This window comes from Hyla sarda, chromosome 3, assembly GCF_029499605.1.
Source record: "Hyla sarda isolate aHylSar1 chromosome 3, aHylSar1.hap1, whole genome shotgun sequence".
Lineage (NCBI taxonomy): Eukaryota > Metazoa > Chordata > Amphibia > Anura > Hylidae > Hyla > Hyla sarda.
This window is the reverse complement of record NC_079191.1, coordinates 88863689-88866191: the sequence shown is the minus strand read 5'-3', so window position 1 is coordinate 88866191 and position 2503 is coordinate 88863689.

Sequence of the window (2503 nt, the reverse complement as noted above, 5' to 3'; positions counted from 1 at the left end):
GTTATATATATTAGCGTCTGTAGCATGTATAAGGGACATGTTATCATACCTGTGTCTTTTTATAGGTGATTGATGCCCGGTGAGAGGGTGAAAGGGACCTATACCCCCGTCAGCTGCAGGAAAGGAACAAAGAGACAGGTAATTAATATTTATATTAATTACTGATAACAATCAGGCTAGATACAACATCTAAACCTGCAAAGATGTCATAGTCTCTAACAAAAAATAACACATACCCCAAACATTGCAAACACAAAACCCCCAAAAACCTAACAATAGTATTTGTCAACACAGGGGCGGACACAGACAGCAGAGGGCCCCTGTGCAAAGAATGTGCCTGCCCCCCCCCCCCACCACCACCAGCACTGTGCCCCCTCATGTACCTAGACCCCACCGGAGTGCCTCCACTTACCCCGCCCGTGTAGTGTCGCCACTTGCCTTGTCCACCACAGGTGGATGGAACGGCTCCTGAGGTGGGCTCCGGGTGGCCCCTGTCCCTCTCAGTGTGCTGACCAGGCCCCATGAGTACTACCCTGAGTCAGCCTGACCCTTATCTAGCTGGGAGTTAGAGGGCAGTGCTCCCTTTACACTCGCACCCCTTGACTTAGCTCGACACCCCTTGGCACCCCCTGGTTCCTTGGCTCCTTAGTAATAGAAGTGACTTACAGGCAGGGCCAGACTGGGACCAAAAATAGGCCCAGGCATTTTAAAATAAACAGCCCATTTTTATAGTGGGGGTCTGACTCATGGGACCCCCACCAATCACCTTGGTTCAAGTGGCTGCCCAGATGTTGGAAAGCTGCAATTCCCATCATGTCTGAAGTGACTACAGCTGATGGAACAGTCAGGAGACTACACAATGATATCAGTGACTACAGCTCTGATGGGACAGTTAGGAAAATACACAATGATATCACTGACCTGAGTGACGTCTTTTCTGTTGTCTTTATTTTTCTTCTTCATCTGGTCCAGACACCAGGATTTCTTCCATCTTCTCTGCAGAGTCTGACACCTGGACATCATTGGTTCCTTAATTTGTCAGTAGATCCTCATCCTCTGTATGATGACAATAATCATTATAACCTTGCCAAATACTGTACCCCCTGAATATAATACTGCCAACCACTGTACCCCCTGAATAATGCCAACCACTGTACCCCTGAATATAATACTGCTAACCACTGTACCCCTGAATATAATACTGCCAAATACTGTACCCCTGAATATAATACTGCCAACCACTGTACTCCATTAATATAATACTGCCAACCACTGTACTCCATTAATATAATACTGCCAACCACTGTACTCCATGAATATAATACTGCCAAATACTGTACCAACCACTGAATCATCCCATACACCCCACGCACTCCATCCTCAGTCTCCTCATCACCCCATATACCCCACACACCACATCCTCAGTCTCCTCATCACCCCATACACCCCACGCACCCCATCCTCAGTCTCCTCATCACCCCATGCACTCCATCCTCAGTCTCCTCATCACCCCACGCACCCCATCCTCAGTCTCATCATCACCACATGCACTCCATCCTCAGTTTCCTCATCACCCCATACACCCCATGCATTCCATCCTCAGTCTCCTCATCACCCCATGCACTCCATCCTCAGTCTCCTCATCACCCCATGCACTCCATCCTCAGTCTCCTCATCACCCCATGCACTCCATCCTCAGTCTCCTCATCACCCCATACACCCCATGCACTCCATCCTCAGTCTCCTCATCACCCCATGCACTCCATCCTCAGTCTCCTCATCACCCCCATACACCCCACGCACTCGATCCTCAGTCTCCTCATCACCCCATATACCTTAAGCACCTCATCATTATTACACAGCTGACACACCCACATCAGGGCTGCCGTCAGAAATTTTGGGGCCCCTTACACAGGTCAAGGCGCCCTTCAACCCCTCCCCGCCCCCAAGTAATTTTTAGATTGCATATACTTACCAATGCTGTGCCATAGCACAGAATTGATCAGTGTTATTGGCGCTACCTTACTACAGGCTGTTGAAGCTTTCTGCACTAAAAGGTGCACAGATCAGACGAGCCGGAGGCAGATAGGTACCCTCCGCTGAGTTGATCGGGACACCACAATTTTGCTGTGGTCCTGATCAGCTCCTCTGGGCTATCTGGCAACCTATTTTCATACTTTTAGATGCTGCAATGAACTTTGATTGTGGCATCTAAAGTGGTTAATGCTGGACATCACCCTGATTGGTGAACTCTGGCATTAGCCACATGTCCCAGCTCTAACCAACCGGTTATGAAGCATAGAACTGGAGGGGGGCAGGACGTACATTTACACCCTGCAACCTTAAAGAAATACACATATACAGCCTCATATGCGTACACAGCCTCTATATACTCATACATAGCGCCAATACACACATATAGTCATGGCCGTAAATGTTGGCACCCCTGAAATTTTTCTATAAAATTCTCACAGAAAAGGATTGCAGTAACACATGTTTTGCT